The sequence below is a fragment of the Rousettus aegyptiacus genome, unplaced genomic scaffold, assembly GCF_014176215.1.
Source record: "Rousettus aegyptiacus isolate mRouAeg1 unplaced genomic scaffold, mRouAeg1.p scaffold_m13_p_2, whole genome shotgun sequence".
Taxonomy (NCBI): Eukaryota; Metazoa; Chordata; class Mammalia; order Chiroptera; family Pteropodidae; genus Rousettus; species Rousettus aegyptiacus.
The window spans coordinates 175,104,380-175,129,209 of record NW_023416295.1 but is presented as its reverse complement, the minus strand read 5'-3'; the positions used below and the strand labels follow the sequence as shown (position 1 = coordinate 175,129,209).

The 24,830-nt window shown below is 60.4% G+C and overlaps 2 long non-coding RNA genes and 1 pseudogene across 2 annotated transcripts; 2 read left to right on the top strand and 1 right to left on the bottom strand.

The window, feature by feature from the left end:
- Positions 1–1,404: 1,404 nt before the first annotated feature.
- LOC107505515 lies at positions 1,405–11,774 on the bottom strand. Its single transcript, XR_004955922.1, has 2 exons — positions 9,808–11,774; positions 1,405–2,938 (listed from the first exon to the last, which is right to left on the bottom strand). It is a non-coding gene; the product is annotated as an uncharacterized LOC107505515 (long non-coding RNA).
- Positions 11,775–12,015: 241 nt separating this feature from the next.
- LOC118613818 lies at positions 12,016–22,532 on the top strand. The gene is made up of 2 exons (XR_004955923.1): positions 12,016–12,154; positions 20,134–22,532. It is a non-coding gene; the product is annotated as an uncharacterized LOC118613818 (long non-coding RNA).
- A 1,118-nt stretch (positions 22,533–23,650) lies between these two features.
- On the top strand, positions 23,651–23,769 carry LOC118614578 (annotated as a pseudogene).
- The last annotated feature ends 1,061 nt before the right edge of the window (positions 23,770–24,830 follow it).

The window sequence follows — 24,830 nt, the reverse complement described above, 5'->3', positions numbered from 1 at the left end:
CAGGTCTCCCGCCTTCTAGGTCTTTCCACTACTTCAGCAGATTCCTAGGAAATTAGCAATGGAAAATCGATCCCACTCTGGGGGAAGAAGCAAGTCATATTTTCCGTCCTGGCTCCTTGAGAGCACCTGGGACGTGGTGGGTCCCTCACAGCCCGCGCACAGGACCCGGGTTATGTCACCCACCGGGAAGGGGGGGGGCGGGGGGGGCAGTTAAGGAAGCTGTTCTGGCTTCCCTGAGGTCATGGGCGGGGCCTCAGTGTGAGATCAGCTCCTGAGGCCTCCTGCTGACGGCATGACCGGCATGACCGCCTTCTTTGGCTGTCACCGCCCTGGGGGAGAGGGCTGGGGGCTGCTGGTTGGGCTGTCTGGGCTGGGCCCAGGGTGACAGGCAGGGTCTCAGAGGCTCTCAGGCCCAGGAGAGGAGGAAGCGCTGACCTTGGGCTCTGGTCCCACAGCGAGTCCTGCTTTTGTCCTGGGCAGACATGGAGGCTAAGAAGCCATCGCTAAAGCCAGCCTGCCTGGGCTTGTCCCTGACTCATGACTCGCTGGTCCTGTGCCCTCAGACAGGCTGCCTCACCTCTCTGGGCATCAGCTTCCTTCTCTGTGAAACCAGATGGAACCGTGGCCTGGTGACTGGCGCACAGTAAGCGCTCGGTTAATGCCAGCATTTATGAGACCCATCCCAGACCCGCTCTGTCCCTCAGTCTCAACACTGTCACGGAACCCTGTCGGTTTGGTCCTTTCTTCCCTGCTCCTTCTGGTCCCCAGGCCTAACGTCCCAAACTGCTGCATGTGGAGTGAGCTGGGACCTGGAGAGAAGGAGGCTGAGTCCCCGAGACCCACGGTGGATCCGGTCAAGGCTTGCGGGGCAGAGCTGCCCCATCGGGAGCAGGGGTTCAGGCCCTTGGGGACAAACTAACTCAGGCGCTGAAGCCCACAGCTTCACTGCGTGGCGTGAGGGCTATAGGAGAGGCGGCAAAGGGGGTTTTGGTCCCCATTATCTAACGGAAAATCACCCTCGGTGCCCATGGCTAAGCCGGTCCCCTTCTCTCCCTCCCTCTCTTCCTGCTTCCTTCCTTCCTTCCTTCCTTCCTTCCTTCCTTCCTTCCTTCCTTCCTCCCTCCCTCCCTCCCTCCCTCCCTCTCTCAACTCTATTAATATCTGCTTCTTTGCCAGTCATTGTGCTAGTTGCTGGAAATAGAGTAAAACAAACATACCGACTCTGTCATTTTCATATTTATGATCCAGGACGAAGCAGCAAGTAGCGAGCAAACGGTCCAGAGCAGCACTGTCTCGTAGAACTTCCTGTGACGGGCAGAATTCTCTGTCTAAACTGTCCAACACAGTAGCCACTGGCCACATGCAACTATCGAGCTTGAACCATGGCTAGCACTACTGAGGGGATGAATTTTAAATTTTATTTCATTTTAATTCGGTCAGATTTAAATGCAAATAGTCACATGTGGTAGTGGCTTCCATACAGCACAGCCCTAGAGGCAGGACCAACCCCATCACTCTGTGTTAATAAGCGTTAGAGCATTTATCATATTTATTCAAATGTGGGGTCTTGTTTTTGGTAATCTGTCTCTCCATGGCGACATATGCCTAGTCTGGTTCCCTTGAAAGTGGAGCCCCAGACAAAGGCTCGGCTGCGGGCAGCTCGCCGGGAAGGAGACCCTAGGGGCAACCAGTAAAAGACACTTTCTCAGATTGCTCACCGCTGCTGCGGAACGGTCCTTGGTCCTATGGGGACTCCTGGGGTACTTAGGAAACACATCTCAGAACTGTCTGCCCAGCGGATAAACGGAGAAGCATTTGTCCAGTGGTCGAGGGTGGCTCCGTGGATGTTGTTGGCTTCCTGGAACTCTCGGGCCACGTGGGTGTGAGTGTAGACTGCGTCCCCCCAGGTGTCCTAAGCCACGTTCTCAGAGATGCCCCAGGACAGGAAGCGAGGGGTACCCAGCAGGGCCCGGAGGAAGGTGCTGGCTGGGTGGACCTGTCTAAAGCTGGATGAGCCATTGTGAAATCGGCCACAGAGGCAGCGGCTGGGGTGAGAGGTGGGTTCGAGAGGGCCCTGAAATGGTGCGCGAGAGGTGTCCTTGCATTACTCAAATCCAATTCTGCCTCTGCCGAAGTCTAAACTGCCAGAGTTCCCTTCGAGGGGCTGGCCTGCAGCCGGCTCTGTACGTTTTTAAAACAAGATGGTTAGCAGGGCAATACATCACTGCGGCCAGTTGGAGGCCACAACTGTTCCTGGCGACCTCCGCCCTTCACTGCCCATTCCGGATAATCATCTCCCGGGTCTAGGTTGCCAGGCAGGTGAACGGGGGCCCTAGACCTCAGCCGCCAGGGGCCCCTGCGTGGCACCGCCCTTGCCGGGCCATGGTCGTGGCTCTCACCTACTCATGAAGTCACCATCTCGGAGGCAATGGGAGGCGTCCAGTGAATTCTCTGGTTCCGAGATATTCCCTTGCCTTTCCCCCAAGCCTAGCTGCTCTTGAAGTTGAGGGTCAAATGACCTATCGGTGTGCTGACTGAGCTCTTGCCTGTCGGTTCCCTAGCATTCGGAGGTCAAAACAACCAACAGCGAGTTGCGATCTCGAGATGTCGTGTAATCTTTAGTTTGTCCTCTGGGGGAAGAATCCCTCTGTGGGACCGAGGAACCTGAATTTGACAACGGCTAAGGTTGTGGGGATGGCAGAGGAGCCGGCCCTGCTTCCCGGATCTCTGCTTTCCCCTTGGTTCCTGGACCAAAGTGTTCGAACACTGGGGACACAGCGCCGTCCGTCTGAGTTTATCTCCTGCACTCTGGCATTGAAAGCGCTTGTCGTCTACTCTTGACCGGATCTGAAGGGAGGGATAACGGGTGTCTGGACGGGATGTAAGCTCCAGAAAGCAGAGTTCTTATCTGTGTCGGTCGCTGCTGCATCTCCAGCACCTGGAATAATGTTGAACTCAAAATAGGAACTCGATAACTAGTAGCAGAATCGACGTAGCAAGTAATTTCAACTAGAATTTAATATCAATAAAATGTGTTAGAAAGCAAACTTTTTTAAAAAGTGTAAGACTGTCACTAGGATGGACGGATCAGTAAAGCAAATCTACAAGGAGATGAAGGCATGGGGTACAAGTTCCTCTGTTTAGGTCTGCATCGAAAAAAAAAAAAACAGAGATGGAGAAATTGGCAACCATTCTGAAAAAGGACATGACATGACGTCTCTCTCTTGCATCAAATAAACTTGAACTAGATTAAGAGTCTTAAGGTAAAAGAAATAAAACCATAAATACGCTGGGAGAAAATATAGTTATTTACATAATTTTGAGGTGGATAAGTAAGCAATAGCACTCACATCAGGGACCACAAAAGAAATAATGAAGATTTTTTTTTGCTATATAAAAATTAAAATTTTCACATGGGGAAAAAAACAGTATAGGCAGAGTTGAAAGGCGAACAACAAACTGGGAAAAAATATGTATCAGACAAAATACAGTTGACCCTTGAACAACATGGGTTTGAATTGCTTGAATCCACTTATGTGCAGATTTTTTAAAATAAATACCTGTACTGTTTTTGATTGACAGTGGAGAGTCCACGGATGTGAAGAACCCACTGTATGCATTGATCCGTATCATATCATATAGGGAGCTTGAACATCCACATATTTTGGAATTCTTGGGGATTCCAGAACCCCAATCTCCATAGATACCAAGGGACAGCTAGGTTTTTGGGGAGTCAAAGTTCTATATGGATTTTTTTTGACTGTGCGAGAGATTAGCGCCCCAATCCCCACATCGTTCAAGGATCAACTGTAGCTCTAACTCAATATACAAAAATCCTTTTGCAAATCAACAAGACCAGATATTCACAAAGGATATGGAAAGGAAACCTATAGAAGAGAAAGTTCAAATTTCCGATGTGTCTACTGAAAAGGTTTAATTTCAAAGGATGCGAATTAATCAAAGATAACAACTTCTAGCTATTAGCTTGAAAGAGCTTATAAAAAGATTTTTTAAAGTGCTAATACAAGATAAGTACCTGCGAGAGCTCGGGGAATGAACATTCTTACGCGTTGCTGGTGAGACGACAGATTGGAAAAACATCCTGGAGGCAAAGTAGGCAACGTTGATGCATTAAACAAATATTTATGAAACTCCTCTGTGTGCCAGGCACGTGGTAACAACATAGTATTCAGCCTTGCTCTCATTTCCCTTCCAGTATAGTCGGGGAGATGGGCATGAAGGGAGGAAGGGCACGGATGAGTTTGTAATTACTACCGTTGTAGAAAGTGCTTATGCGTGTGTTTGACAACGGGGCCTAACCTGGTCAGGAGTATTGGGGAGACTCCCCTAGGAGGCGGTTCTGAAGCCGAGTCTAGAATGATGAGAAGGATTTAGCAAGGAGGACAGTGACGAAAATTGTTCTGGGCAGAGACAACGGCAATGCGAAAGTCCTCATGAATGCACCTGTCCTCCCACACCTGTGACTCCGGCCCCTGCTAATCTCCATCGACTCAGTTCCTGATTTCAGAGCTCCAACAACGTATTCTCCGGTATCTAGCTTTCAAAAAAAAGTATTAGACCATCAAAGAAACAGGAGAGGAAGTCAACAGATATAAACTCTGAGTGAGCCCAGATTTCAGATTTAGCAGTTATTTACTTCAAAGTAGCTACTGTAAATACATTGAAAGAATTAAAGAAAATTATGTTCAGAGGAATTAAACAAAAGTATAATATCAATGAGTGAATAGATAGGGAATCCCTACTGACAAATAGAAAGTATTAATGGAAATTCTAGAGCTGAATAGGACCATAGCCAAAAAATTTAAAAATTCACTAGATGGTCTCCAGTTTTGGAGAGGGCAGAAGAAAGGATCAGTAAATCTGAAGATAAATCAGCAGAAAGCATTCAACTCCCCAAAAAAGAGATAGAACTTCAGAGACCTGTGGGACAATATCGAGTGGTCCAAGTTCATGTAATTAGAATCCCAGAAAGAGAGGAGAGAGAGATATAGGTGTAGGGAAATTTGAGGAATGGCTGAAATTTCTCAATATTAATAAAAACAACAACCACCTTAACTTCCAGATCCAAGGAGCTCAAAAAACCCTCAAGCAGGGTAAATACAAGTAAAACCACTTCCAGGTGATTCATAGTTAAACTTCTGAAAGCCAGAGGAATGGGGAAAACCTCGATAGGTTTGGAGAAAAAAAAGAAAGACTCTGCTCTGTAAAGGGGAAGTATGATGTGATTAACATCTGTTCCCATCGAGAAACAAGGACAAATCCAGCGATTGCCTCGTGTATCTACTAAGAGCCCTCAGAGTAGATATTAGTGAGAAGAGACGGGAATTCACGTTTTGTCATATACTAAACAGGAATTCCCTAGAACCAAAAGAAGATGGGAGTTGTCAGGTCGGAAACGCACATGTGCCAAACAATATAAATGCAAGAACAAAAAGAAAAATCTCAGTCTCCACACCGGGGTACAGCACACAGAATCTCAGTACATCGAGGAGAGGGAAGGAAAAACTTCTAAAATGACAAAAAATTAGAAATCATGATACTACTAGTTTTTCATAATTATAAAAAGATGACACAAGTAGCGTATATTACAAAAAGTGCAGCTCTGTCAGAATAGAAGTTAAGCTTTAGAAAATCGATTGTAAGGCAAACGATTCTTGTCCATAGCAATGCAAATGCATTTTGTACAACAGACAAAATTAGATTTGGTCTTAGAGTAAAGATAATCCCAGACAGTACACTTTGTTGCTTTGTAGGATAGTAAGAGTTTCGAGTTTCGTTCGTACCTACTAGCAAATTCGTTTCTGCCTTCCTGATTGCCTGCACGTACATCTGTCCTTCAAATTCTCCTTTGAGCTGATTTTCACATCTTATTATTGGTCGCCTTATGCGTTAACGAGTTAAGTAACGAGTTAGTAGATGTGTTCGTTTTCTATTTGCACGAGAATTATGACTTAACCTCTTTAGAAATTATTCTTTACAAGAATTTGAATTTGTAGCATATGATATATAAGTACTAAAGGAGCTCCTAGCCATAAAAAAAGGGAAAAGACAAAAATCCAATTAAAAATGAGCAAAGTTTTTAAGCAGAGAAGTAACCTCATTAGTAATCAGAGAAAGTAAAATGAAAACAATAATTTATCATTTTTCACTCATGGTAGGTTTCCACTGGCCTGAAATCATGGTCATTGCTGGGGAGAGGGACCTGGCATAGGGGAGGGACTGGCCAGGGGCAGATCTGTTTGTGAGGTCTGAATGTCGTAAGATCCTCTGGCTGCTGGGAGTGGGGGGGGGGGGGGAGAATGGATGTAGAGGGCATGGGCGGTGGCCCAGGCGGCTCAGACCGAGGTCGTGGCAGAGACAATGCGCTGAGAAGTCTAGATGGCCTGGGCCGTGTGGCTGGGCTGGGTCTGGGAATGACGCCCAAGAAGCTGACATCTGTCTACATCCTGGGACCGGAAGGAGAAGTCCGGTCATGCCGAAGAATGAGTCAGAAGTCAGAAGCCACAGGGGTGGCTCTCGGGTCCACAAGTAGCTGGTGGGTGCCCTGGCCCAACTCTAGGAAACTCTGATGGGCAGGTCAGGACATCTGGGGAGGTCCTGGAAGTCCCAGCAGGGTCCCCAGGTTTCCTCTGCCCTGGAGATGAGGCAGAGGCCTCCCGTGTGTGAGGCACCGTGTCATGGCTTTGGGAAGCTCGTGCTCCCAGCCTCACTGCAGCTCATTCGACCCTGCCCCTCACCGTAAGCCCTCAGGCCCCTCCTCCTCTCTCTGCAGCTGACATTGCAGAAACGCTGTGGGGGACTCGGGGTCTGGGCGGGGACGGGGCTGAAGATGTGGGCGTGGGAGACCTCTGTGTGTTTTGGTCTTTGAGGTCTGGGTGTGGGTACGGTCCCCTGGGAGGCTGGCCAGCCCCAGCCCAGAGAAGGAGAGGCCAGTGAGGTCAGGGGGCATGTGGGTCCAAGGACAAGGAGCTTCCAGAAGGAGATGTGTGGGCCCATCACATGCCACGATGGAGTCAGAAGTGGCCTTGGCTTTGGCAAGGTGGAGCTCATCCTTGACCCTGATAAGAGCCATTTCAGCAGAGGGTGGTGACAGCACCCAGCTGAAGTGCGTTTTGGAAGTTTTCTGAGGGGAAAGAAGGGCGTGGCCAGGGCTGGGCCTGTCTTAGAGGCTTGGAGGCGGGAGGCAGGGACGGTGGCAGGGTCTGAGATGGGTGTGTGGCGTCAGGGGCGTTTTTTTTCCTTGAAGAGGGAGGGACTGGAGTGTGCTGGGTGCTGGAGGGAAGGGAGCGGTGGAAGATGCCACGGAGATGGAAGGGGGCTGCCAAGGAGCTGGAGGGAACGGGCGGGGCCTGGACGAGCAGGTGGGGAGCGGGGGGGGGGGGGGTGCGGACTCCTGCGCAGCCAGGCAGGAAGGTGAGGGAATGGCAGGAGGAGAGCTGGGTGAGGCACCCGCTTGCCCTGAGGTCAACAGGCCGCCTTTCTCCACATCCCCCACCCCCACTCCCAACCACCCAGCACCTGGAGAGATGACTTATCCATGTGACAATCTGACGGGCTGTGTCAGCACCGTGGGAAGGCGGCTGGAAGGACATCTGAGTTCAGAAACGTACAAGTTCCAACACAGAGCTCTGCTGAGCGGTGGCGCGGGCCCCCGGGTGCCCGGGGCTGCAGGTCTTGGCCAGCACAGGGACAGCCAGACTGGCGGGTCCCGCTGCAGGGTGCAGGGTGCAGGGTGCAGGTGGAGGCTGACTCAGCAGGCGCCGCCGCTGGGGAGGTGAAGGGGTCCCGCAGGGTCCCCCGGCATCACAGTGCCACTTAGGCCTGCCCTGGGGGTGTTCCAGAATGCCTCTCAGCCCCTAAAGTGGCTTCCTTACTCCTCTCAGAGCTCAGAGACATTTTCTGAGCTGGTCCCATGACTTCTGAGCCTAACATCCTGTCCTCCCTGGGTGGGCCGCATCCAATGACAGATGCAGACCACAGTGTAAGGCCTGGACGGTTCCACCCAACTCAGGCAGGCCCTGGGGGCCTTCTGGTTCCAGAGTGCTGGCCCCGGCCTCCGCCCGTGCCTGCATCCTTCCCCTGCGGCCACAGTGGTGACCCCAGACTGTCCTGAACTGACATCCTGTTCCCTGAAGCTTGCCCCAGACTGGTTCCCTGGGAGCCCAGGCTGCCACACAGGACGGGCAGAGCACGCTGTTCCTTCTCAAACGTGGGGGCTGTGACCTGGGCAGGCGGATGGTCCCGCCCCCAGTGGGGAAAGGGCAGAGGAGGGGCGCAGGGAGGCCCAGACAGGGCTAAGGGGCATCTGCAGGCCCGGGTGCTGTGCTGTTCGCTGACCCCTTGCTGCGAGCCCCTCCCCCACCTGGCCCCACCCTCCCTTCGCTGATGCTGCGCCAAGCTCCTCTCCTCTCCTTTACACCTTTCGGTCCTTCTGGCCTCAGTGGCTCAGGGGCACATCTCCTAGGACAACTTAGTGGCCCACTTCCTCGGGTTCTGAGCTCCAGGATGGCAGAAGTCCCCGTGAGCCCTCTGTGCGCACCCAGCCGCTTGCGTGTCCCCAGAAGTCGGCGGAAAGGGCCGAAGAGCACGGCCGGTTTGGGAGGGGCACGGGCTGGCACGCGCGACGTGTGGCAGGGGGGGATGCGTCCTAAACGACATGTGTCATCACGCAAGTCGCCTGTGCGGGGGCCAGGCTAGGCCCCCGGGGAGCGGGAGCGCTGAGAGGCCAGCGCAGCCTGAGCTGGGCGAGGCGCGCAGCCCCCCCCCCCACCCCGCGCCCTCCGTCCCGCTTCCGCTTCCGCTTCCGCTTCCGGGCGCGGGCGCCGGGCGCTTCCGGTGTGCCCGGCTCGGGGCCAGAGGCAGCAAACGCAAACCTCACACGTGCGCCTGTGCTGGCTCACTCTTTGGGGGTGCCCCTTGGAAGCGGGAGCCCATCTGCTGGTGTCACCTCACCCAGAGATGGCGACAGAAATCCCAATCCTTTGCCCAAGGAGCCCGTAGTCTTCAGGCTCCCGAAGGCTCCATAAGGGCCCAATGCTCCCCGGACGCAGGGCTGAGGGCAGTGCCAGCCCCGGGCCCTCCTCCCCGCCAGCCCCAAGCCCAGCTGGCTCCCCAGGGGCCCCGGGGACAGACTGTGGGCCCAGCAGCTCAGCCCGACTGCCCAGGCTAAGCCGATGGTCTGCCAGGCAGGCTCGGTTGGCTGCCGCGAGCGCCTAAGCAGCCCAGCCTTTGTCCCCGGCGGTCACAGGCACGGCTTGCTGAGTGCCCAGCTTGTTTTTCCCAGGCCGGGCCAAGCGGCCAGGGGCACCGAAGCCATGGAAACGACACAGGCCACCTGTCCCACCCCGGCTCTCTTCTCTGCCCGGTTGCTTTCTTAGTCTCTGCAGACCTCCTGGGGCGTTGGCCCTGCCCCAGCTGGGCTCTGGGCAGAACGGCGCTCACTGCCCTCGCGCCCGCCCACCCTGGGACCTCAACTGGACCAGTGCAGAGAGAGCCGAGGGGTTCCTGGCACTCCCGAGCCCCCTCGCCTGCGCCCGCCCCGCATCAGATGCAGGCTCTGAGGACTCCTTCTTCTGCCGTGTGTCCCCCTTCTCCAGTCACTCACCCCTGGGGCTCAGGAAGGCCAGCTTAGGGAAGTGCTGCTCTCTGATCAGTGCTCCCCCAATAGGAAATAGGCTATTGTGAAAGGTGGTGAGCTCCCCATCACATTGGACATGCATGAATAGACTCCTGGGGTTGCTATAAGAGAATCCTTGTGTGTGTATGGAAAATTAATGGGCTGAATACCTGAACACAGGGAGAGCTCATTCATTCGTTCATCTATAGACACGTTCGCTCATCCAGCAGACACCAGAGGCACCCGTCCCAGGCGCCGAGCACGGCATGGCGAGGTTCCAGTGATGGTCCCAGCAGTCACGGGAGGTGGGGTCATGCGGATAAGGGGGTACAGGGGAGACACCCACATGAGTGGGTGACCACCCGAGTCAGGCTGATTGGGAGTCCAGAGGGACCACAGAGAATATGAGCTCAGCGCCCTCCTCTTTGGGGGGGGGTGGGAAACTGAGGAACAGGGGGACAGACGTTCCACACAGAACCAGGAGAGCTCCCCCGAGTGCTGGGCCCTCAGTCAGTCGGGAGTTCGGAGGAAGGGAGACCCCCTCCCGGGTTCGGGGAGCACTCGGGAAGAGCAGCCGCGGGGAGGCCGGACATATTCGTTCACGCGAGTGCTTCTTACACAGCAGGCTGCAGACCCCAAGCGTGTGTGGAACAAATCCGTTCCAGGACTGAACCCCAGGCTGGGGCCGCTTTGCTCACTGGGCCTGGCGCTGGCTCGAAGTGTCTCACCTGCTCTAGGTAGCTCGTGCTCTAAGGAACCACCCCGAACGCAGCCCTTCGGTTCTGCTCACGAATTTGGTGGGTCGGGGATTCCGAAAGGTGCAGTGGGGACGACTCTGCTCTGCTCTGTGATGTCTGGCGCCTCCCCTGGGACCCGGGACCATTCCTATGACCGGCCGGCCGGGCCTGCCCCGTCTGAGGTGGCTTCTCCTCTCACGTGTCTGGAGCCTGGGCTGGGACGACCTGAAGGCTCGAACTGTCGACCGGCGGGCCTCCACATGGCCTCTCCACGTGGCCTGGGCTTCTTCCGCATGGCACTGGAACTTCCTTCTGGCCAGGTGGCTCAGGGCTTCAGGAAAGAGGCGGCGTGGTCCTCTCCGACCCAATTCAGAAGGTACCTGGCGGCACCACTGTCACAGGCAGCCACAAGCCTGCCCAGGTTCAAGGGGAGAGGACACGGGCCCCATCTCTTAACAGGAGGGGGACAAGGAACTTGCAGCCATACGGGAAACCACCGCACTCCTGCCCACTCCTAGCCTCAGTTTCCTTCTCTCTTCTTTGAAAATTTCACTGTCTGCCAAGGCTGGGCTTACCTCTCGAGCCAGAAAACCGTCCTGCTCGCCCACGTGCCCGTGGTAGGGACAGCTTCTAACGAACAACGAGGACGGCCGTGAGCACGATGCCCTCACCGCGGAGCCACGCCCACGTGTTCACACGCGCGTGTTCTTGTTTTGGTTCGCAGCCCCGTGAGGCATTTCGGAAGAGGGGACACCTCACCTGGGGTTTTGCAGGACGAGTAGAAGCTCTCCAGACGGACAGAGTTTGGAACAAGGTGTGGCGAGCTTGGGCGTGCTGCAGGCAGGTGTGGCTGGAGGACAGGGGGCTTTTTACTGGGAAAGTGCTCCCGACCTGTGTCATGGGAGGAGACCTCATGCCCTGGTGATGCGAGGACTGAGAGCCGGCCCAGGAGCAGCCAGTGCTGCCGCGGGCCCACAGGCCCCCGGGGGAGCCTGCCATTTTGCCTCTTTTATGGTTTCGAGTGTGCTTTCCGCCAGAGTCTGGGTGCATGCGGGGGCATCGTGAGCCACACTCTATAGACGAGGAAACAGGCTCCGGAAGGTTTCTCTGGAATCCGAGCTGGGGGGGGCGGGGGGAGGGCCGGGGCCAGGCGGGGGGCACCGCTCGTCTGCCCCCACATCCTCATCCCTCAGGGCACAACTCAAGCAGGGCTGCAGCTCCTCCTCTCTCCCCAGCCCCCCAGGCGCCCCCCGGCCCTGACCACATGCCCAGAAAGGCCCGACCAGCGCCAGCTGCAGGCGGCGGGGCCTCTGGCTTGCATCAGCAGGCAGCAGGGAGCGTGGTCACGTGCTCACTTATGTCCAGGGCTCCTTGTGGCCATGGGAGGGGGCGGGCGAGAACTAAGGGGGGGAAGGGAGCTGAATTGAGGGGAAACTGAGGCCCAGAACGGGGAGGGCTTGGCTTCTGCAATTCGCTTGCACCTGGCTTCCCCTCCCATCCAGCCATTCGGTTCCGGCTCTTGAACTAAATCCCCTGGCTGCCTGGTAGCCAGCGGGCCGAGGGCAGTGCCATGCCGCCGGCCTGCTTCAGCCCGGCCCGGTCGCCCCGAAACGCTGACAAAAGCCAGTTGCCCTCCCAGCGGCTGCTCGGCAGGCAGACACCCGGAGGCGTGACGCCTGCCGCGTCTGGCACGGGCGCTGCCCGAGGGCCCGTGGAAAGCCCCTCTCCCCTGCACTCCCAGGGGCTCTGCAGCTCCTTTCCGGAATGGCTTCTCGATGAGGTAATGCGGCTCAGAGCGCGGGAGGAGGCCGCAGGGAAGCGCTGCTGGCCGGGCCCCAGCTCGCCCGGGACGCGGCTGCCCGGCCTTCGTGCCCTGCCCGCCCAGAGGCTGCCAAGGCGGGGGCCGAGGGGGCTGGCGGGGAGCAGGACTCTGGGCCGCACGCTGGCAGCCCCGCTCTGGGGCACCGGGGGACCCCAGACGTCTGTCGACTGGTCTGCTGCTCTCGCACTGGCTGGGCCCTGGGCCCAGCCTCGGCCTGCGGTCTCACGCTGACCCTGGTGTCCCCGCCCCGAGCCATGTCACCACGCAGGGAAGCAGAGGCCCAGGGAGGGTGCGCTGTGCCCAGCGTCAGAGCCGGAGTCAACGCGCCCCCAGGGGTGGGGGGTGGCCGCAGCACGCTCACGCCCCGGGGCCGGGAGCCCACGGTGCGGGCCTCCGACCTGCCAAGCTGCATATTTCTGGAACATGAGTCTTTTCCGGCCACAGAAAGCTCGAGGCGCCCGCCTTCCTGTGCCCGAGCCAGGAGGAAACGCCCATGGGGGCCGTCCACCCGGGGTCCCCTCAGGGCCTCTCCTGGTCCCACGAGAAGCGGGGGCCCCCTGCCCTGTAAAGCCCTATGCCTCTTCCTCACCAGGCTCCCTGCCAGGCTCCCCCAAAGGTGGGACCGAGAGACAGGAACTTGGCGGGAGGTGTCCCACGGGCTGACTCAGCTCCCCGCCCCCCAGCCCCCACTTCCCGCCAGGGCCTGTGCTGGAAGGCTGGGGCCGCGGGAACTGGCATGACCCAGCAGCCCTGAGCGAGCGGAGGGAGGGTCACCGAGAACCGAAGCCACCTGGAGCGCAGGGGGCTGGGCCCACAGACCCCTCCGTGGGCGGCCGCAGCCATCGGGCAGCAGGGGGCCCTGGGAGCTCCGAGAGGGTCACCTGCCCCAGGGCGGGCCCGCAGGACCGCTGCTCTTGGTGGCATTTGGGACGCTGGCAGTGTGCAGAGGGGCCAGGGCAGGCCTCAGTGCCTGTGGGCCCGGCCGTCCTGCCTCTGCCTCAAATTGGTTGTGGGACATAGGCCAAGCCCCGGCTCCTGGCTGAGCCTCAATTTCCCCATCTGCAGACCGGAGATGGGGGTGGGGGGTGGGCCTCAGTTGGACGCCAGGAGCCCCCAGGTCAGCCGGCCAGGGCTGCAGCTGTGCGGGGGAAGCGGCTCCGGGCCTCGCCTCCTTTCCACGCTGGAGGAGGCCCAGGACCACAGCGCAGAGGGGCCGGGATCCAGCCCAGACTCCTGGGCGGGCCTAGTGACCCCGCGGACCCTTCTTGCTCACCCCACACAAAGCCTCAGCTCCCCAAGCGAAACTGCTCCCCTCTGCTGCCCCCTCGTGGCTAACGTGACACATGGCAGCCCAGTCTAAAATCCTGGGCACCCACACACGTGGGCTCCCACAGGGCCGTGGGCGCCCTCCCTAGGAGCCCTGGCCGAGCATCACTGCGTTATTTCTTTGGGTCTTTGCATCTTCCCGTGGGCAGGTGTCATCAAGACTGCCCAGTTACAGATGGCTCCGGGGTCAGCGGCCAGCGAGTGGACTGTCAGGTGACTCGTGTCGTTTGCATCCACACACTTGGAGCGGAAAAGCACGTGCACCCCCAGTCAGCGGCCACCCAGGGCTTGAGGCTGTGGGAGGGGAGGAGGGGCTGGGGAGTTTGGGGCTCACTCTTCTTCGGGGGCGGAGGGGGTCTCCCAGCTGAGGGAAATGGAGGAGAAGGGCCAGTGCACGGGAACGGGAAGGTGTGTGCTTGGGACATCGCCCCGGGGCCTTGGGGCAGGGGCAGGAGGGGCTGGCGCCTCGACGCCGAGGTCCCCAGGCCTCTGTGTGGTGCGGGACAATGGCAGCGCTCACTTCGAGGCGCAGGGAGCTGGCAGGCCAAGCCCGGGAGACGCCGCGCCCCGGCACCGGGAAGCGCTGACCGCTGACCAGGCCGCGCTGCTGCTGACAGGAGGGGCCAGGACTAGGGCTTCGGAGAGGACAGGATGTGGCCTCGTTCCTGGGGGGTCTCCCAGGCTGAGGTCGCCCCTCTTGGGCGGCCCGGGGCAGGGGAGAGCGATCCATTCCTGGGGATGTGGGGCTGGGCCCCGACAGGTGTCTGCTGTCTCGGGTGCCAGACTGGAAGCCCCTCTCCACACTCAGAATTTAGGAGGAGGGAGGGCTGGGGAGCGCGGAGGGAGGCGGGTGCCAGCAGGCGGGCTCTAGAAGCTCTGAGCTTGTGCCATGAGTGACCTTTAGGCCAATGGCTGGGAAGGGGCCAGGGCAGGCCTCAGGGCAGATGCCTACGACCTCCCCATGGGCCAGGCTGAGAGGGCTTAGTCCCCATGGGCCCTGGTACAGACAGGACATCTGGCCCCCGACACCCTGTGTCCCAGAGTCTCCCTTCTCGGGGGCCCGGGCGGGAGCACTGAGATGGGAGGGGGTGCCGCACTGAGGCCTGGGGGCCCTGCACAGCCGGGTGCAGTTAGGAACGCTGAGGAGCTATTATTTGGGGGTTAAATCAAAAGTAATGCCCCCAGGGCGATGGCCAGCTCTCCTCAAGGTCACGTTCTCGTGATGGAGCCCCTTGAGCCCTGGGAAGCGGGGTCCTTGAGTTCCAGGACACAAGGGGAGGGGCCACCACCCTCCAGGTCCGGCTTGGCGGGAGCAGGGTGGCAAGGGCACGCCGCCCCGCACTGGGGTGCTGCACAGCCACCCTGCTCCAAACCCCAGCTCTGTCGGCCTCCCGCCAAGGCCCCGCTGCCCACGCGAGCCTCCCCCGCCCCCGCCACCACGGGCCTGCCAGTTTTCTTAAAATTCCCTGCTCTGGCATGGCTTTGGCTCCTTGCCCTTGGGGACATTTCAAGTCTTCACTGTGCCCTTCGAAGCTTCCCAGCCTGGTCCCCAGCTCACGCCCCAAGCCCATCGCCTTTGACGCCCACGCCCCACGCCCGGTTTGCCTTAGACACTCGGGGGTGTTTCTGTCCATTCCACAGTCGGACACGCGGAGGCCCGGGAGAGGCGGCATGTGCAGAGGGTCCCGGGCAAGGGCGGCAGAGCGGGGCCTGGGAGGCTGGGTCTGGACGTCCCACCTGGAGCAGCCACTGCCCCCCCCCCCCGCCCTGCCCTGCTGACCACCAGACTGGGGCGCCCACTGGGGGCCCGGACGCTGGGAAGGGGGGCTGCCGCCATCGCCGCAGAGGGCCACAGCCCCACGCTCGGCCTTGAGTGGCCTCCAGCACCAGGAGGCCAGGCTGCAGGGGGCCTGGAGACGTGACCGTGGCTGTTTATTCAGCTGTCTGAGTTGGCGCCTGCTCCCCGACTGGGGCCTAGTCTTTCTGGAGTTAAAACATACAGCCCTGTCCCCACACCGGGCAGCGAGCTTCTCAAAGCAGGATTTCTCTGTGGGAGACTTAAGGGGCAAGCCACTAAGCAGAGGGCTGCAGGCCAGCCCCTTGGCCGAGCCCCATGGAGACAGGGGGTGCCGGGCGGCTCCCCTCCCCTGCGCTTTCTGTGTCTGGCAAGGCCCCTGCGTGCAGGAAGCAGGTAGCACCCTTGGTTTGGGTCATTTGAGGAGTGTTTTATAAAGGGACATGGGTGTGGGCGGCACTGAGTTAAAGCTACGAGGGAAGGAGCAGCTCCCGGGGCTGGTGGCCGGAGGGTCGAGGGAGTGAGAGTGTCCCAAGCTCGGGGGGAGGGCCATCCACCTGGCGCCCGGCCCCCTCCCAGCACCCCCCACCAGTGGAGCACAGACAGGTCAGCGCCCTGGGCGGAGAGCGGGTTCAGAGAGACACAAGGAAAGTGGCCCCGACGAAGCAAGACCGCGCGGGAGAACATTCCTCGCCAGGTGGACAGAGGGGGCGAGGCTGGCCAGAGCCGCTGCGGCACCTTGCCACCCCAGGGCACCGAGCACACCCACCCGTCCAGCCCCACAGAGGCCCGGAGCTCCCTGGCACTCCTTCTCGACTTCGCCGTGCCCACGCTGGGGGGCGTCTCATGTGGGTGGGCCCGTGACTGCCTCCATGCGTGGAAGGTGGTGGAAGGGCCCCGTGTGGCCGGGGGCCCGGCCATGACGGCCCTGCACTTCTGCGGGGCTCTCTCCCGCAAAGGCGTTCAGAAGCCGCTGGCCAGGGGCAGCCACTGATGAGTCAGCGAGGATGCCTGCAGCCCCAGACACGGAGCCACCTCCAGGGGCCCCCACCCAGGTAGGGCGGAGATGAGGCGTTCCCACTGCGCGCCGTCCAAGCCCTGGACCCATGGCGTCCGTGAGCACACGGAAGGGCCGTGGTAAGTCTCTCCGATTTAGAATAACCTGTTCGCGGCAAACACGGCCACTGGAACTAACCCAGACACAGGCCGGCGCCTGGCGCCTCGGACCGTTTCTCTGGGCGGTCTCGAATCTTCTCACTCCCAGTGAGACGCTTCCTAGCCTTCACGGGACCTGCTGATGTGCAGGGAGGCGGGAGGTGGGCCTTGGACTCGGCGGTGGCTGCCGTGACGGAGGAGGCAGTGGCTGGGGAGTTGGGCGCAGGGCCGAGTCCTCCAGCGCAGGCCCAGAGCTCGGAGGAGCTTGGCTAGGTCGGTGGGGTGAACAGGGCATGCCCAAGATCCAGAGTTCCCGTCACGGGGTCACGGGGTCAGCCAAGGATAAGAGAACGCATCCGGATGTGGACGCCGACAAAGCTGAGGACAGACGGACAGACAGACGGCCACGTCCTGAGGCACGTGCGGCCTCTTTCCTCCCATCTCCTTATTCGGAGGACTGACAGACACTGGGCGGGGCCGTCGTCAGGACAAAGCGAGGCACGGTGACAGGCACGTCTTGAGAGGGCGAATGGGGGCCATTACGCCCCAGCAGCCTGACTCGGGGTCTCACCTGGCAGCTCCAAAGTGCAGCCCAAGTCTGGCCCAAGGTGTTGCTCAGGATGTGCAAAGCTGGAAGGGGACTCCACACTGACGCCTTTCCCCCAGGAGGGAGGCGTCAGGATTAAGACTCGATGTCCTCTAGCCCTAACCGCGGGGTAGTGAGTCGTGTAAACTGCTGCTTTTCCTTTTTGCCTTGGCTGCCGGGGAGCTCTGGGCTTCACTCAGACCTCCTCTTGCCCTTGCTTTCCCTTCATCATTTGCCTCTGCTTTTAATTACACGTCCTGTGGCATCTCTGTCGTACCCCCAAATCTTTTCTGCACAAGGTGACCCCAGACTCCTCTTAGATGCCCCCGCTCCCGCATGACGTGGACTCCTCCCTCAGGAAAGCTCGCGGATGGTCACGCCCCGACCTTGGGCTCGAACCCCCGCTGCCCTAACGCATCCTGGTGTGAAGGCCGCCCCCGCACCTGCGCGCTCGCTTCCCCCACGGTCAGGGCGTTTGCGAGCTGCACGGATGACCGACGGAACCCACACCTGGCGGACGTCGAGGGGTGGCTGTCCGTGCCGTCCCCACTTCTCCTGTTTAGACTGCGGGTTCGTCTCCCTCAGCCTGGCCTCCAGGCTCCTTGTTAGTGCCTGCGAGAGGCGGGAAGCGCATATGAAAGCACCCCACCCCCAACGCTGCGCTGTCCCGGCCTCTCAGAGGGCACCCCAGGCCTCTGTCCCAAGGAACTCACAGCCTGGCCAGGAGACGGGGTGACGGGGTGACGGAAGGCGTTTTGGGGGCGGGGGCGAGGCGGGGGAGGCATCGGGAGAGGCTGCCGGAGGTGGGGCCCTTCGAAGCGAGATGTGAAGCTGAGCGTTCGCGAGTCGGTGGTGCAGGGGGCGGCAGGCGGGGAGGAGGCCAGGGGCGCCGACAGCCCTGCCGAAGCCAAGGAGCCCAGAAGGTCCTCAGACGCTGCCCTTCCAACGCACTGCGATGGGGCGCGGCCGTGGGGGCGAAGGCCAGGCGGGGCTCCCACACACCTGGGGAGGAGGGGGCAGGCAGGAGAGATAACACCCAGAAGCTCAGGTGTGCCGTGGGGAGGTTACGCGGCCAGGGTGTGCCAGACCCTCGCCCGCTCACACCGATCTGATCAGCCGACTCCCCTAACAAAGGGCACGGCCATCCTTGCCCGCCGTGGGGGATGTGCCGTCCCCCCATATTGTCACCCCTACCTTCACCCCTCCAGGCAGCAGCAGAGGGAAGGGAGATATCCCAGGGAGGGATAGCAGAGAGGCTGGCCAGCTTTTGACATTAAAACAGACTTTGAAAGACAAACAACAGAAGAAGCTTCTAGAAGCCACAGTCCCGGCCGACATGAGTTCATGTCCCAAACGGTGGCTCTGGGGAGATGCTGAGCCGGTGACCCCGACCCGGGGTTGCGGCAGGGCTGGAGGGGTTGGGGCCTGTGCCCACGGCCCCCAGGGAGCTCCAGCTCTGGCGGGGAGCAGGGAGGGCTGGGTCCAGGAGTGACCAGGAGAGCAGGCCCGCACTCCCAGACCCCGCGAGATGGGTGCGCAGTGACAGGCCTGAGTGACCCGTACGGGCCGGGCTGGAAGGAGGACAGCGCCCCAGGCCGGGCACCCGTGGCGGGGACGCTGCAGGAGTCGTCGCCGCTGCAGAGGCGGAGCCCGGGGCTGGCTGGGTTTGCTCTGTGGGTGCGGAGGGAGCGAGCATCGCAGCTGGTACAGACTCGGCTGCGAGCCAGCGGGGCCCTTTCCGCCTGCCTGGGTCGCCATCTTTCCTCGAGGATGCTCCGGGGAGGATGCTCCGGGGAGCGTGCTCTGTGACCCTCGGCCGGGTGGGGCAGGTGGAGTCGGGATGGGGTGTCCCCGCCCCTGCGCGTGGGGTTATTTTTCCTTTGGGAGGTGATAGCCGGGTGCTGGAGTCGTTTTACTCATAGATTAGGTCTTGGTCTTGGCGAAAAGATGCTGCGGTCCGTGATAGGGGAAATAACAAGCTGGTCAACTTGGTCAACGCCCTACCTCCAGTAACTGGGTGGGCCTGAGGAGCACTGGGTGGGCAGAAGGAAAGGGACAGGTCCTGGCCTGGGTGGCTGTGCTGGGAGGCAGGGTCTGGCCTGCACGTCCAGCCTCCTCTCTCAAGATTCCAGGCAGCCCTGGGGGACCAGATGGTCACCACCCCCCCCCCCGAGACCCCCTGTCCAGGCCAGCACTGGGCTGAGCATGGAAGGTGGGGAGAGCCATGGGGCGCAAGGTCCCCACGCCCTGCCTGCCTCAGGGTAGACACTGCACCGCGGGGGAGGGGTGGCCCTAGGCCAGGCTCCCCCAACCCCCTCCCGGCCGCACAGGAAGACAGAGCTCAGAGACAGCGTGTCCTGGAGTGAACCTGCCACCAGCGCTGTGGTTTGGGGCGCCAGACTCTCCTCCAATGGGCTCGGACGCATGACGGAACTTCTCAGCCTAAAATGATGAGGGGCCTGAGACTCCCGCCCGACTTCAGGAAACCTCAGCCTCTGCACCCCGTCTCCTGCAGCCCTCGCCCTGGGGTTCTGCTGAGTTCTTGCTGACCTTGGAGCCCTCGCTCTGGCCGTGCCCCACACCTGCCACGCTGTCCCCCGGGTCCCGCCACGGTGGCCTCCCACAGCCCCTTCCTGTGCTTGTTCATGTGCCATCTGCCCCCCCCACCCCAGTGCAGGCTGGGACCTGCCTGTCTCGGTCCCTGCTGTATGCAGTGCAGATGGATGTAAGTTCTCCCCATTCGCCTCCTCCCAGCACCCCCCCCTGCACCCCTCAGGGCCCCGCCCTGCCCGGCCCCCACACCTGCCTGGCATGCACCCCAGGGTGCTGCCAGCTGGTCGCTGTCCCACCCTGGAAAGCCCCAGAAGGGCAGGGCCACTGCAGGAGCCCACCAGGTCCTAGCCCAGGTTGAGGGAGGGGACAGGCTCACCAGAGAGTGGCCTGGCAGGCAGCCTGTGACCTGGGCCTCTGGCTCCTCACCACAAACCACCCTCCCTCCCGTGCAGCTGGGGTGAGGCTCCCGGGGGCTGGGGGTTGGGTGCTCCCCAGTGACAGCCCCTTCCTTTGTGACCTCAGGGCTGGCCAAAGATAAGAAGGCACAGAGCTGAGCCCGCTGGGAGGAGCCAGGCCTACAAGTCAGCGCAGGGAGGAGAAGTCCACAGAGTGGGGCTGCCCCCCCGGAGCCCCAATACCTGAGCACCAGTGCCGGGCCCGCTGCAGCGAGCAGACCTCCCCCCTCGCTGCTCCCTGACCGAAGACCCAGCTCCTTCCCAGGCCTCAGGCCCTGCCTCCCGGACACTGTCCCTCTCGGCCCACAGTGCTTCCCCGGGTCCCCAGCCCAGCCACACGGCACCCACCACCTTGCACGTCCCATGCCTTTGCCAGCAACGCTCCCTGCCCAGCGCTCACCCCCACACTCAGCCGGGGGTGCTGCCCCAGGAACGGCCTCCAGATCTACCTGCTGTGCCCTCTGGCATCTGCGACCCCGCCAGCAGAGCAGGGCGGTCTGCACACCTCCGACTGGGTCTGTCTTTCCCGCTAGGCTTGGCTCTGGTCCCCCGTCCCAGGGGAAGGGGTTAAAAATGTCCCTTATTTTGGTATCTCTGAAACCTCTCAGCACACAACTTCGCATGCAGTAGACTGAAGTCACAGTCCCTGGTCCTGACGGAGACTGAGTGTGTCCGCGTGTGTATTTCTCGCACCTCTTCCCGCCCCCCCCCTCCGCCACCATCACGGAGGGCCCTTCCGCACGTCTGCCCCTGCCCGAGCGGCCCCCAGCCTGCGGCTCATTAACCGCCACCTGCTCTGCTGGCCAGCGCATGTCACCCCTCGCCTCCGGAAGCTTCCTCGAAGTTCCGAGTTCTCCCCCGCCACCCTGCCTCTCGGGGTCTAGGTGGGGGTGTCTCTCCCTCCTGACCGTGAACGTGGGCCAGTCGTTCAGCTCTCCGAGGGCGCGAAGCCCGCCCACGAGGAAGCTAGAACAAAACAGCATCAGCCACAGTGAAACGCCAGGGAAGCAGCCGGCGAGGCTGTGGGGAGACTGGCCCCCTGAGGGGCGGCTGGCGGGGTCAGCGGTACAGTCTCCGCGGACAAGCTCAGCGGCTCCTCACAACGCTAAACCCAGACCGCGGGCCGCAGTTCCTTGCCTGGGTGTACCTGTGCCAGGAAAACTGAGATCAGGGGCTCGGGGGACCCCACGCCCCGCCCCGCACAGCTTGTCCAGACGGCAGAAACACCCCAAGCGGCCGCCCACGGACGGACCATGCACAAAATGGGGTCCGCCACGCAATGCTTACGCAGCCCCCTGCGGACCCCCGCGTGGGCTGGGAGCGCAGCCGGCCACTGCCCCCCACACCCCGTCCTCGCCGCGGCCGCCTCGCAGCCCCCTAGACTGGCATCCTACGGAGAGACGAAAGGGCCGGGGTCACACGGCCCTCCCTGCCGCCCAGCTGCGTCCTACGGCCGCATCCTTTCCCGGCCGCAGAGTGCCCTCTGGTGGTCACATTGGAAATTTTCGAGGACTCAGAGGAGGAAACGGGAATTGGGTGGACCCCAAGGTCAAGAGCCGGAGGCCAGGGGCTGCCTGAGGACGAGGACCTGCTGCCCACGTGGGCCCTGAGAGGGACGGGGGCAGGAAGCGCGTGGGGTGGGCGGCTGAGGGAGGGCAGGAGTGAGCAGCGTTTCTGCCCCCGTGGGGCCGCTGGGGCCGCGAGGCCAGCAGGGAGGAGCCACCAGGCCTCTCGCCCCAGAACCACCTCTGGGCCTTCATCCCGCAGGGTGCCACTTCCGCTCACTCCCTGCTGTCCCCCAAGCCGGGGCCGTCCTCTGTGGCGGGGGTGGGGGGCGCTGTGTCCTTCCTGCCAGGCCTGGCGCCTGGGGCATGCCTCACCCCTCCGGGGGTGCCAGGCCTTCCCCCGCCCCACCCTCCCGTGGGCCCAACCCAGATCCCGACCCCGCCCTCGGGACCGAGGCCCTGAGCCTGGAGGAGGGGCGAGGCTGGGAGGCCGTGACATTGAGAATTTTCACAAGGAGCAAATCTGGTCTTTGTCCCCATTTCTGGCACCAGGCTCTTCAAACTCTTGGAATGTCCTAAGTGCGGAGAGTGGCAAATGTGTCTTTTGTTATGTTAATGAGGTGACTCGGGCTGGTCACCAGGAGAACCAATCAGGCGATTAAAGGCTGGAGCTTTCAGTCCTCCCTAACCCCTCGGGGCTGGAGGTTAGACCCGCCCACCCATCCCCAGGGGCCAAAGGCTTAATCGGCTGTGCCCAAGTAATACGGCCTCCTGGAAACCCCTAAAGGACAGCGTCCTGAGAGCTTCCAGCTTCCAGGGTGGCGGACAGGCTGCGGTCTGGGGACGGGGGTGCCCTGAGACGGCACGGAGCCCCTCGCCACGTGCTTCCCCTGTGGGTCCCTTCCATATGCTGTTCCCGAGTTACCGCCTTTTATAATAAAACTGGTCACCTAGCAAGTAAGACATTTCTGGGAATTCTGTGAGCCTTTCTAGCAAAATAGTGGAACCTCCAGAGAGGCGTGTGGAAACCTCCAGGCTGTGGCTGGTCACCTGGCGTCAGGGGCAGTCTTGTAGGATCAAGCTGAATTGCAGGACACACACCTGGGGTCTGAGAATCGCTTGGTGGGGAAAGAACCCCCATATTCAGACTGAGTACAGAAACTTTTAGAGGGTGACTGGGGTCCCCTAACATCCCCGCCGTTACTTCTGCAGAGGACCAAGGCTGCCGGCAGCAGCTCTCGTCCAGGGACTGCGGCGTGAGGGCAAATCCGAGTTCAGCACTGGGCGCAGCGGTGGAGGGGCTTCGCCCTCTTCGACGCCCTGAAATACCGGCACCGCCTCCCCCGGCACTTCCCAGGGCAGCACCTGGCAGCCCGCGGCGCCCTGCCCAGGCGGGCTCGCTGCTCAGTCCCTCTCACACGGACCCCAGGCGCCACTGTGGGCTCGGGGTGCGGGGGCTGGGGGACATGGAGTATAGACAGGCTGCGGTCCCACATCTGCCCAGAGACACACATAGCACAGTGGGATCTGGGCTGAGGTGGGAGGGCAAAGCGGCCACGGGAGGCAAGAGAAGAGAGCACCTCAGGGAACTGGGACGACCGGAGGGCTCCCTGGAGGCGGTGCCAGCCACTTCTGTGGGCCCAAGAGGAATTTCAGGAGTCTCCTGGTGAAGAAGGCTGGGGGACGGTGCTCTAGGCAATGTGCCCAAAATGGAACTCTAGGGGTCACTGAGGGATGGTCCGTATGGCTGGCGGAGGCGGTGGGCGCTGGGGCGGGGGGCTCGATGCAGGTGGGTTTGATGCAGGTGGGGGTGCAGGGACTGTGTTCCTGGGAGGCGCAGGGAGGCGCCTGCAGGGGCCCCGTGGGGAAGGCAGGCACTGTCACCCCATTCCACACACCAAAACCCCGAAGCTTCTGAGAGGCAGCCGCTCCCCCAGCACCATGCTCGGTGGGGCAGGCGCTGCCCTGGCACACGCCTGTGCCTCTGCCCATGCCCGTCCCTCCCCCTGGAAGACTGTTTCTTGTCCCTCAGGCACCCAGCCCTGACTGGCCTGTTTCCCACTGTTAAACCTGGAGTGAGTCTCCGGCCACGCCACCCTGAACGAGCCCGATCCCGTCTGATCTCAGAAGCTAAGCAGGGTCGAGCCTGGTTAGTACTTGGATGGGAGACCACCTAGGAAGACCAGGTGCTACAGGCATAAAAATAAAAAAATAAAGGAGTGTAAGCTAAGTTCCTTGCAATCTGTGAGGTCAACCAAGGGTTACCTTGCCATAAACAAACAAAGAAACAAGCCCCGCCCCCCCAGTAAAGGCGGGAGTGCTGCAGGAGACGGCCCCAAGGGCTAAGGAGGGGCCATCACTTCATTCATTCATTCGTTTACTCATTCATTCATTTCCTCGCTCATTCATTCATCCGCCAGCCTAGACGAGGGTCGTAGGCGCCAGTGTTGGTCAAGGCCTCAGCATGGGTGACAGCCTGCCATTTCACAGCTGAGTAAACCAAGGCCCAGAGCTTGTGAGCTACAAAGGCATTTTCTGGGCCAGGATGGGATTCTGCCCTGACGCCCTGGATGCTGCCCTCTGGTGGCCCGTGTGCATCTAAGGTCAAGATGGGGAGTCCCCATGGGTGGGTGGACTTCTGGTCAGTGGGCCCACCTCCCTGGGGCTCTGCACTGCAGTTGGGTGCAGGAAAGGAAGTCCATGTGGCCAGATCTGGGACCCCGGATCATGCATCTGATGCTGGATTGGCTGCTGCAATTCTGGGAGGGGGGCGGGGCAAGAACCCAGAGGGATCCCCTTGGGTGCTGGACACACTTGGCTTGGAATCCATGCTTGGCCACTGGGTGACCCTGGCAGTCACTCTGCTCCCTAAGTTGCAGCCTTCCCACCCTTAAAGCAAGTCGCCAGGGGCTCCTTCCAGGTGCTGCGACCGTGAGTCTGGTCAGTCCTTGCTGTTGATGAGCTACGAGGCATGGAGTCAGAAGGCAGCGTCCCAGGCCTCGCTGCAGGTGTCGGCCTGGCTCCTGGTGCCCGAGACAAAGAACAAACGCCCCCTTACTTTTAGGAGATCAATCTGGCAAATAGGATTAGGGCGACAGAGGCAATTACATTTCAGAGCTTTAATCCAGCTTCTTAAGGCCAAGTCCCCAGCTCAGAAATGAGCTTCCCCCTCCCCCAACCGACTGGGCGGTCATTCCCTGCGAGGCTGGGAAACCAAGTGACTTAGCCTCGTTTTTTTCTACAGAATACGCTTGGCTTT